Source organism: Protopterus annectens, chromosome 1.part2 (genome assembly GCF_019279795.1).
Source record: "Protopterus annectens isolate FY-2018-M chromosome 1.part2, PAN1.0, whole genome shotgun sequence".
Classification (NCBI taxonomy): Eukaryota; Metazoa; Chordata; order Ceratodontiformes; family Protopteridae; genus Protopterus; species Protopterus annectens.
The window spans coordinates 1,156,794,514-1,156,806,551 of record NC_056727.1 but is presented as its reverse complement, the minus strand read 5'-3'; positions in this window follow the sequence as shown (position 1 = coordinate 1,156,806,551).

Below are 12,038 nucleotides of genomic sequence, written 5' to 3'. Positions count from 1 at the left end.
TTGAACTCCCTCTCCAGTTATAAAGTTTATGTGTGTTTGTATGTATGTATGTATTTTTGCATATGTTGCATTGCAACACTCCTTCGTATTTGCTGTAGCAATAGTTTTAGAAAAGCTTTGCTAATTTTAATTGTTAGAATAGCTTGTCATCATCAAAACATACATTAGTTATATCAATATTAAGCAAAGAAACACACAAAATATTTCTTTTTAATTGTCTATTTTTACTTTTCTCCAAGAGTTTATGATTTTATATACTGAAGGTATATCTAGCAGGTATATTTTCCAGTGTTCATACAGTGGAGTCACATCATTCAAGAACTATAATGTCTTTAATGCCTCCTGCTGCTCAAATTTATGCAGCGTGATATAATTTGTCTGTTTAATATCACACAGGAAGATGTAAATACATGAAAATGACAATAACTTCTCTGCATATGCATCCACTTAAACTGAAATGAAAGATACAGTTTTAGCAGGTTGTCAAAGTATTTAAGAATGAGACTAAAATATGTCATCATTGTGTGTAATTTGTGAGAATCAGCATGGGTCTAAGACTTCCTGTGGCTGCATAATGATTTATCAGATCTCTTCTTGTCAAAATATCATCTAGCGGGATTAATTCAGTGAAAGTCAATGCTTTCAAAAGTTATGAAGTGGAAGTCACTCAGTATGTCTAGTTATATACTCAGTTTGAAGGACTGAACCCCAATGCATATCTATTGTGAGGATTTCACTATGACCATGAGTCAGTTACACTAGCTGAGGTTATACCAACTTGAAGTGAAGAAAAATGTTATTTTTAATTAAAACACTTTTTTTTCTGCAAGTTGTATAACATTGGAGTTAACATATTTTTCACTTATTAAGCTTTTTTTTCTGCAAGTTGTGCAACACTGGAGTTACTACTAATTTGTTTACCTGGGAAGTGTTTTTTTACTCCTGAGATTCTTTTAATCCATGTCCTAGCCATGATGCAGATACAGCAGTTTGTACAATATAGGATTAAACATGCATAAAAATAACAATAATAATTATGTACGTTTACAGACTTGAAGTGTGAGGTGTAAAACATATAGCAGGACACACAATGTAAGATAAACATGATAAGAACAATGATCATGTGAAGTTACAGGCTTGATTTGTGTGGTTGTGTAGCTGTCAGTTTGTGCTGTGCTAGAGTGCATAGCCCTTTCCAAAACACTCAGTACATCAGTTCCCATTTTAGAACATGGAGGGGGTTGTTGCTCATGTTTATTATATTAGGTTGGTTTCAACAAACACATACCAATAAATTATCAGTATTCCCTTCATGTAGCTTAGTTGCCAAATATCACAAAGTTGGGAATTGGTTGACAAAGCAAGGCATACTTATGCACACTGGAAACAACCCTGGGGTATCACACCTGAATTAACTGATTTGTAGCTGTGTATATAAGGAGCAGGTTACAGGGGGAATTAGCATGGTAAGTGCATTTGAGCTGTATGCAGCACTGCTATGATGGCGATGCTAAAAATCATGATGGAATATATTCCATTAAACAGGCCAAAATTGTGCAGCACAAACAGTATGTGAAACTTCAGTAATCAGCTAAGACTCTTCTGACATAATTTTATGAAGAATGTGATGAATAGACAGCCCCCAGCAAACAATAAGTCATATCCCATAACAAGTATGAGGCTGGCTTGAAGAAGAAATGGGTGCTCAAGCAGATTGAGTGGTGCAATATCGATACAAAAAAAAGTCAATTTGGCTTAATGTGAATGAAGCTACAAGGATTTTGGAACAAATTAAAAATAATTTATGGCATTTGACAAGGATCCTTGGCTGGTTAAGTGAGGCAACTAGATCAACAGACACTGACAATGGTGAATTCCTAAATGATCAGCAAATCCCATGAAACCATATAAGCAACCATTTGGTATGAGCCTTGATACACCAAGTTAAATGACAGGGCACATGGAATTTGTATATAAGAAGTTATTTACATTGCAGAGTGATGTCTGAAAGAAAAAAATAATGAGACTGATTAGAATATTGGAAGGAGAAGAAGGCACTGATTTAAAAATGTGTCAAAAATATGTGAAAAAAAAGATGTCTCTGTACACTAGAAAAACCTCTTTAGGGGTGGCGATAGCGTTGAACTGCTATTTATTAAAACTAACAAGAAGTGCAGGAAGCCAAGATTTATTTCAATCCAGTTTGAGTAAAGTTATGAAAGGGAATTTTTTGTGGCAACTATGAAAAACAGGAAGATACTTTGTATTTACCTGTTAACATGCATATGTTATATTAAACATGACTGCTCATAGGTTATGTTTAAAAAAACTGCAAATTATGAAGGCCTTTTGATAATGTAAGGAGCATTGACTGGCTATAGATTTACTTTTCCTGCAAAGAATAAAAAAAAAAAAAAGGCTCACACCAGTGTCTTGGGCTGGTGATTTACTATCTGCTATCCTGTACAAATAGTACCAGAGTGACTGAGGTTTATCCAAGACCTGATTGTTGTTAATTGAGAAAACTTCACAGATTTAGTGGAAGTGATGTCCAAGATAAATTTTTGTATGTTTCTTATTAGAAGCTTACTAGAAACTCCGGTTCCACCTATGAGCGCAGAAGTCACCAGCAACCACAAAAGTATAAAATATATCGATTTAATGTATCCACATAACGCCAAAATACACAAACTGGAACGACATCCAGATGAAAAAAATACTGACAGTACACAAGCGACAAAACAACTTGACGAAAAAAAGCACAAGAACGCCAAATAAAACCAACAGTTTAGCGCTTTCAACCAGCGTATCTGGTCTTCTTCAGAACTGTTGAAAAATGCCTATCATCCAGTTTAAATAAATTTTTTGGCGCCAAAATGTTATTCTTAAAGATATAGTGCAACTACCTGTTTCACGCAACCATGTAAACATCAATGCCCAACACATCTCCCCAAATGTATAACTTTTTCCTATTAATAATCATAAGCATTCCATGTACAAGGTAAGAACATATAAATGCATCACAAGTACTTAAAGATTAAAAATTCATTAAACGCATTCAAAAATTCACGAAAAACTCAATGACATTCCAAATCAGATCTCTCATAGCTACAGTATCTTAACTACATTATAAGGCAACATTATCCAATCGTATATGGTAATTGTCAGAATCTTTACATCTGCTGATGTGTATTCATGTGTGGGAGTCATGAAATATTTGACTTTCAAACTATTCCATGACAGTATGATAGCGGTTCACATATATTGAACCGCACAATAAAATACGCGACACTAACACCAGTGCCCTAACACTATACTGCATGCTTATTGTTGAATTCAGCAAATGCCCATTATGTCACAGCCACTTTGTATTTTAGACTTGTTTAAAAAACAATGAACTGTCAACCTCTACATTTAAATTAAAATATTAGTTATAACATTGATGTGTGATAACAGTATTATATTCTCCCACAGCAATGCAATCAACTGACAACTTACTTTTAAAACTAGCTGTAATTCAGCTATAGCTTACAGTAAGTGCACCTCTGCACCTTTAAGTAGTATTTGTGTCATATATTATTAACGAGTTTCATTAACATTCAAGGTTTTGGGATCTAGTTAGCTAATTACCATGTTACTTCTAGGAATTCAGTGCAGTAACCAATAGATTGGTGTAACTGGAAGGTACTCCACGCAACTACCTAATAAGTATTAGTAATCAGGACTATCTGTGACTTGTGCCCAATGCCCTCCAATGGTCTGATACTATCTTATAAGCACCAATTTTGAAATGTGATTTGAATACATTTACTGGTCATTTCATTGCTACTTGTGAGCTGAGTGGGACCTCAGAAGGCATTTTTGAACAAAGTTCCAAGCTCAAACGTGAAAATGTTGACCCCAAGGAAGCTTCAGAATGTCCAGGCACCGTATGAATGGAGGAGGAAATCACCCAGATGCTGTATGTCTATGATAGACATGAGCACAGGAAGCAAGCAAGCCGAAGGAGCTTTGTGATTATAGAGATCTGGAACCAGATTATAAGGAAGCACCACTGATGGACTGGCATTTTTGGAACTGTCACACAAGTCCATCATCAATAAGATAACCTGCATTGGAGGGACACTGATAATCTTCACCGGAGGATCACAGAGGTTCAATGCCAACCTGCAGATAACAGTAAGTTTCATAAACCACATCTTAACACCAGCATCATAACAAAAGTATTTCCTAGCTGTATGTGTTTAAGGGAATGTTTAAAGTTGGTTCATGGCTGTCTGTACTGATAACAGTAGTACTAATGCACTTAACATTAGACACATTCAGCTGTGAATGATACACAATAAATATTCTTATTACATGGAGGGGTACCTAGCTGTGTTAATTAGCTCAACTGGTTAAGCAAAGAGTTATAGTGACTAATGATCCACTATGTTTTGGTTCAAAGGTCATTACAGGACATTTGGTAAATATAGCTGTTTAGGTCATTAGTAATGAACCTAAGCAATTTAAGGCCTCTATTTGCTTGACAAGTATGCAGCACATGTTTTCTAAATATATAGAATGGCCATGTTTCACTGATGCCTGCAGCGCTTAGGCCTTCGATGACTATGCATTTCTCTATTATCAGTAATGGTTAGACAGGCATTGCACAGTATATGTCTGTATGTGTGAATGCTAAGTAATGCAGATATACGTTACTAGTCTCAACATCATAAAACAGTTAAACACTGTGACATGCTACTGCTATATGATGGAATATGTTGTAATGCTACAGAAATAATGCTGTATGTTGTAAAGCATTGTGCTGTCTGTTAGCATCACCTGCTGAGATTTAGGTTAATGTGAATGCCTTCAGGATACATCTGGGTTTGATTCCTGGTATGGACAGTTTGTATTTCATTTCAATAATTACATACTGGAGCAGAAATGTGAAGTAATTGGTTGTTCAGATATACATGGCGTTTTACATATCCAGTGATTTTGTGGTGCATAAATGCCTGTAGCGCTTAGTCTTCAGATGACTAAACATTTCTCCATTATCTGCTAAATTCTGGAAACATTTCTTAGCAATCCTGTATGATGGGATGATTTTTCTGTCTCTAATCTTAACCCATCAAACAGTAGTCCAATATGAATGTCTCAGGAAGAAATGTGGGTTAGAATCATTAATGTTATTTCTATATTCTGGTAATGACTAAGAAAAGATATGGCAGATACTAGTATATCCAGTTATGCAGTATAGCTGTTTCAAACATCAGATATGCAGGAGGTGCATTAAAGCCTATCATGAATAACTACGAATACCTCCATTATCCACAAAGATTCTGGAAAAATCCCACTTCTGTCAGTGTCACCGCATGTGTATTTCATTGTCAAGCCAAACTGTGTATCCTTACTGACACAATACATTCAGTTGTATTTTACTAATGACTGATCCCTCTTACCTGTATGAAATGGTAGTCTGTTCCCATACTGACATATATGTTTTCTGTCTATATATGTCTGTCAGGTGTGTACACAGGTTCTATTGCATTGCCTGAGACTGTAAATTGTAATTGTTACAGCTTTTGTTTAGTGCTGTGACCACTGTGATGACACTCAGTCAAGACTGCATGATGCTCTAGCTCAAATGCACAACCCATGCTTAAAGTCAACCTTTTACTTTAACTGCACTGATCCATGTTTCTGCATTTTCCTGCATAGTCATACAGTTTGGGTATTTAAGGTTCATAAGACCATACAATCACAGCCAAGATGGTTCAGCTAGGTAGGTAGGTGCAGGGTTGGAATGCAAATGTTGTTGATAGCTGTAGGTTTGAATCTGTTTTTCTTCAGTTTGCACACTTTAATCCTCATCTATAAAGTACTGAGAGTGACATAGCAATGATCAAACATGCACAGTGTGAATTTATATGTCATGGCAATGCTCTAGAACATGTGACATGCAGTATTTTTTACTGTTAATTTTAGTATTAGACAACATATGATAAACTGACAGAATCCTTCCATATCAGTAAAATTTATTTTTATCCTTTTTGCAGGTGATGACGACAGAGCTAGGAATCCCATGCTATGCATCAAGTGGATGCATAGGCTGGAGGAGCAGCAGAGGGAAAGAGGTATGTGCTCTAAATGAAAACATTAATTTCCCCAGAAGCAGATACAGCATTATTAAACAGCCAAGTTTGCTTGCAGATTCAGGCAGACTAATATTAGTGTAAGATTACCCACAATGCATCTGCAAGGTAACTGCAATTATTATTAATTTCATGTGAATATCATTATAGATGTATTGCAAAATTCTACTTTCAATGTATAAGCAGGGTATTTTGATAAAATAATTATACTTTTTTAAGCACAACCTAAATGACAGACATATCTGTGTAATTGTCACTGTACTTTAACGCAGACTGTTTCACATGTACATCTCATTTGGAAAAGCAGATGATGCTGAATGACTGTCATACTATGCATAACCTGTCTACTGTGTGGGAGAATGGATGTCTGCTTTTTTAGCACTTATTACGAGAATGGCAGATGGTTTCTGGTAAATACTTCAGTAGTAAACAACTGTGATGGATTGTTTAACACAAAATTAGCATCCTTTTCCTACAACTGTTGTGCCAAACCGATCCTATTATTGTTTTTTATCTGCTTGTTAAATTAGCATTTCAGTGTTTTAATTCATCAGGTCCATAGATAAGATTAACTCCACATTCAGCTAGTGACAGGTATACATATCACATGCTCACACCGTGTTTATGATTGTCAAGCTTTTCTGAGAGATTGTACTGTATTCTAATTCTCTGATGCTATGATGTCAGCCATTAACCATCTAATTTGCATATAGCTAGCTGTTCCACTGCGTGTTCTTCTTACTATATATTGCTAAGAAATAACTGTTATTTATGGGATGTCAAATTGACTCCTTAGTTGCATATAAACCTCAATTAAATTTGAGCTTAAATCTGCTATGGATAAATCAGCTTAGTTATGCCAGGCACACATACAAATAATGGAATGTGGAAAGTATGTTTTTATAACAGACTGTTTGCATTACTATGGTATAAGGCATATGTCAGGATTTTATATCACAGGCCCCATTCAAAATGCTATACTGTTGGTATCACTGCCAGCTTACTGTGTAGCAATTGTTTTGAATGTAGACATGTATTATCATTGCATAACATGCTATCGTGCTATTCTTATCTTGATGTGTCATGATATATATGTGTTATGCTTTTTGAACATATTTGTTTTTTAGGCATACAGATGTTTTTTTCATACTTGCACAAATAGTAAAAGAATATTCTCAGATAAACAGTGTATTCCATGACACGTAATACACTGAAGAAAAGTAAGAATACTCTGTGATGGGCACAGTGCCCCACAGATGGCCTTCTATTAATATCATCCATATACATTGATAATCAGACATTGGGAATGTTACATGATTCTGGCTATACACCTGCTATCCTCAATTATGTATATTATACAAAGTAGCAAATAGATGAAAGAAGCGTGCAGAACAGGCCACCAGCAAAAATCCAAGTTTATTTAAGTGCTTTTCATCAAGTTTCAGACTTCATCAGAATAAAGTCACATGATCATGACAAACATATATACACCAACCCACCTGACCATTGGTCAGTGTAATTACATAATTTCCTCTAAAACAAACATTATACAAATTTGGTAAAAATTGTTAAAACTTGATGTTCTTGCAGAAAACAAAAATAAAAATGCAACTAATAAACCTATAAAAAATACATAGATTTTAATTTTAAAACAGAACTCAAGGAAATTCTGTCACTTGGATTTTTGCTGGTGGCCTGCTCTGCATGCTTCTTTCATCTATTTGCTGCTTTTGAGTGGTTCTACTTTATTATACAAAGTATATAGACCCATTATGGGCCATATTGTCTGATAAATATGTTTAAATGACACCAGTGTTGTATTGTGATATACTTTCAATAAATATGTCACAGTTAGTGTCATATTTTTGTCATGTTAGCTTAACATATGTCTTATACAGTATTCAGGTGGTCATCACATAGTCTGTTATGACAGAGATGTATTGCGCATGAATGCTTGACTGAAAATGTTTTTTTCATTGTTTTGTATGGAAATACCTTTCCTCACATATGTTGCTACAGTCACATATGTTCATACATTACTGTTGTGTAATATAGTGAACCATTTTCTGCCATAGGTCATACTCATAGATTCGTACTAAGCTAACTGCCCTTGTGAGCCATTTTAAGCCTAGCTGATTATCCTTTGTGAGATTCAAACCCTGCATTTTGTGTTTGTAAGGTAAACACCTTAACCATTAGGCCACCCTAAACTAGTTTGTTTCTGTTATGTAATCCTAAATGTAGGTGCACATGGATTCTGTATATATTTTATTTTCTTTTAACCTTGACAGAGCATGGGTCCCATGTCAGTTCACTGATTGGAAGACTGAGAAGACCATATTCAAGACTCCTGACAAGTGACTCCAGAGGACCAGGAAGATGATAGGATGGATGATGATGATAACAGACCCAGACCTGCATATGCTATTGTTCCTGCTGCTCACCATTGAAGATGCCAACCAGCATGACAGGGAGACAATTTATGGGACCCGATTCAGGAGGTCATACTGGACATCTTTCTGACACAGATGAGTGACATAATGAGGCTCTTCTTTCAGGACATGGTGCAGGCTAAGCATGACTCCTTCCAGGTGATCATTCTTGATGTTCAGTCCCCATAAGGGTGGGCCTTCAGAACTATTGCTGTGTTTGTGTAATATGTAGATAAACATGTTTAGAGCCAACAGCTGTGCTGTCTACCCATGTGAAATAGCTTAGCCATTCACTTCAATGTAGCTTGGGTGGACTTCTACTCCACTCCATGTGATGAATGTATGCATGTAAAATGTGTCCCTTTATACACAGTTGACCAGCTTTATTGTTTGCCTATTTCATTTGCTTGCATTTCCTTATTGATGCGGAGCTCCATTGTCCACCTCCCTTCCCCATTTTACCTTTGTCAGATATGTTGCACATATACATGGCATACATTTAAAGTCCTCTACATTATAATCATTGCCATGTAGTTTCACTGTCAGAATAATACCTTATGCAAAAATTTTGCCAATATACACCTGCAAGGCATATTCAGGCAACATCATTTTTCCTATAGTACTTGTGTTTTGAGTACCAAACAGAACTTTTTTTGTTTCATTCCTAGGCACAAGCTGGAATTCCTTATTTAGCATTATGTATACCTTAATTATGGGTTATTATTTCATGTTATTGCTGTGTGCATGTGTACTGACATTGCTTTGGACTGAATGTGGCTTATCTTGCAGGTCACACATATACAACAACACACCTGTGTTCCCTCTGACATAGGTTCATAGGTAGGTACTAGGCTATCGACCCAAGGGCCTACGTAAGCCTAGCCAACAAGGTTCCCTGGCTTACGCCACCAAAGAAAGTTATTTTCCTGTGCAACTGTTGAGCAGAGAGACAGAAGTGATCCCTGGGGTGTATTTCTTATTTCCCATCCACTCACCAAAATTTTTCTTGAAGAGTGCTAATGAAGAACTTTGCTTGACATAGATGGGTAGCCTGTTCCAGAGTAAGGGAAGTCTATGGGACAGGAATCTACCCCTTCAGCATGTCCTGTTTATTGTGGTGGCAAGGTTTAGGTCCCTAGAGCATGTAGCTTGGAGGGATTGGGATTTCTTTAGGTGTAGCATGTCCAACAGCTCTGGGTTTGACATAGCTTTATATGTTAGGCAGAGATCACCTAGGAGTAGGCGATATGGTACTGAGTAAAGCTGGAGTTTTTTGAGACGGTCAGTGTTGGGCATCTGTTTGAGGCCAGTAATCCTCTTTGTGAGGTACTGCTGTGGCCTTTCCAGCTGCTGCAGATGTCTTGTGAGGTACATTCCAAAAGGGGCATTGTACTCTATAATGGCTCTAATGAGTGTCGAGTAAAGGGGAACAATGACCTCTTTTTTCCTGGATAAGAAACATTTTATCATGAGGTATGCCACATAAAAGGACTTCCTGACTACTGTGGTGATGTGACTATCAAAGGACAGTCTACCATCCATCTGGGTCCCAAGGTCTCTTATCACACATTCGGTGTTAAGTAGACTGCTGTCTATGTAGTAGTTCATGGGTACAGAGTTTTTACCAAAGGGGATGACAATGCACTTTTTGGCATTGAGCTTGAGGCCATGGCTCTGACACCAGGCATCTGTCTCAGTGAGACCCTTCTGTAGGATTTCCACATCATTTGAGGACTCGACTATGGCTCCTAGTTTGCAGTCATCTGCGAACTTCATTAGCCAGAGGCCTTCTGTGTTAGTCTGTACTTCAGAGAAGTAGATACCAAACAGGAGTGGTCTCAGGACTGAACCCTGTGGTACTCCACTTGTCACTGGTTTGAGGTCAGATTTGGAGTGTGCAACTTTTACAGTGTGGGATCTGTCCGTGAGCCAGTTGGCAACCCATCTTGTGACATAGGGATTTATACCTAGTCTAGTGAGTTTAGCTATAATTCCAGAATGGGGAATGGTGTTGAAAGCCTTCAGATCTGTAGTCCATTTCACATTTATTTATGTTATGTACACATAATTATGTAGCACACAGTTACATAGTTGGATTGCTACAGTACTTTTGTTTGGCATTGTACTTGTTTGTGTTTTACATGCATGGCTTGAGGTTCTAGTATATCCTCCACTTGTCTTCTCCTGCATTTCCCTGGCTGAATTTTCTCATCCATGCTGTAGTTTGGTTTACACTTGCACTGCTTACAGACTTTATTGGATTCAGTATCCATTTTGCATTGCAATCACCATTTATTTCACTACAGCCAGTTACTACTGACAGACTTACAGCTTCACGTATGACTGTCAGATAGGTTTCAACATCTCAGTATTACATAATCTGTGCTTTTGCATTGCACTATGGCCGGTATCCATTCCTGCCCTGTTTGTCAATTTTCATTCACCCTTCCAGTATGGAGTGCTGTCTGCGTAATTTATTTCATGGTAATGTTTTTTCCGCCCTTTGTCTGTCATGTATGTTGATATTTGTTATATGTTTATCGCTGCTGTTTTTCCCTCTTATTAATCTTTCTCCATCTTTTCCATTCCTTCTCCTCTCTAACAAACAAAAAAGTGGCCTATTCCCAACCAAAATAGAAAAATGCCCATGCAAGTCTGACTATCCCCCAGATTTTCATATTTTGGCATACTTGTTGTTTGTCCTTCTTCTTCACACTTATCCCACATCTGCTTTTCTATTTCCATATTTCCCTGGGTGTGTGCATTTCTTGCATTCCCCACACACGTCCTACATTCATTGTTAGCTACTGTTAGCCATGGAAAAGTGGCTGCCCTTTGCCTTAATAATTTATTGTATGGAAATTTGCAGATTCCACCAGATTCTGTATAAATCCGTATAAGCATTTTGACAAAGTCTGTATTTGTTTACCAGTACTGTTCACTTGAATATCGTTGTACAACACCCATAAATGTTTGTAAATATTTTTCATCTGGTGGATGGATTGCTGCAGATTTGTCATCCTTTATTGAATTTGCATTATCTGCATGGAGGTGTATTATTTTATTTGATGGATATATATAATGCACAGCCTGGTTTATGAAGCACTTGTCTGGATATATACAGATTTGACTTGCATGCCTGTGAGTGCACCAATCTTGCTGGATATATCTGTTTTGTGCTGAGTTATTCTATGTGTACTAAGGTATATTAACATATTACTTGTTCGTAAAACAGCAGGAATAAAACCAAATTGAAAGTGGTAAAATCAAGCTTAAAAAAAAAAGAAAAGAAAAGAAAAAAAAAACAGTGTGGCAGGAACACAAAGGAATTAGCATAAACATCTTTATTAACTGCTTTCATCACAAGACTTTGTCAGCAACATTAACCTTCAAGAAATACAGCCTTAAATACATTTAAATTAACCAATAAAAAACAACAATCAATTAAACAATTAAAAAACTAACA